Raw genomic sequence first — 605 nt, 5'->3', positions numbered from 1 at the left:
GCTGGAGCAGGCCCAGCACTGAGCTTGTGGAGCCTGATAGGTCACAGATTCCTCCTGTCCTCTGGGCATTTGGGGGCCCCTCTCCCAGTTCACCCTTTCCCATCCTTGCAGAAGAGCTGGAAGGGGGGCCAGTCTTTAGCTCAGGGTTGTGAATGAGGGCAGTGGGAAGTGGAGCTGGGACTACTATTCAGCACTGGTAAGACAGGTGGCAAACCCAGTGGCTCCCAGCAACTCTCAAGGCTATTCCATGTGCCTGGTGGTTCAACCCTCCTGCCACCAGCCAACTCCCAGCCTTAGCAGGTTCTGTCTCCATGTACTCAGGCCTGGGGTGCAAGATCATGTGGCTATGGAGCCCATCTACCCAGCGACTACAATGCAGAAAAGAAAGGGCAGGCCTGAACAGGGCATGAAGTCACTGACCGGTGTGGCACAGTTGGGTGGATGTTGTCCCACAAAATGAAAGGTTGCCGATTCGATTCCCAGTCAAGGCACAAGCCTGGCCTGTGGGTTTGGTCCCCAGTTGGGTTGGAGCCTGTATGAGAAGCAACTGATCGATGTTTCTCTCCCTCGGTTTCTCCCTCCCTGCCCCTCTCTCTAAAAATAAA

The sequence above is a fragment of the Sturnira hondurensis genome, unplaced genomic scaffold (genome assembly GCF_014824575.4).
Source record: "Sturnira hondurensis isolate 20B ecotype Veracruz unplaced genomic scaffold, ASM1482457v3 Scaffold0020119, whole genome shotgun sequence".
NCBI lineage: Eukaryota > Metazoa > Chordata > Mammalia > Chiroptera > Phyllostomidae > Sturnira > Sturnira hondurensis.
This window is presented reverse-complemented; position numbering follows the sequence as displayed.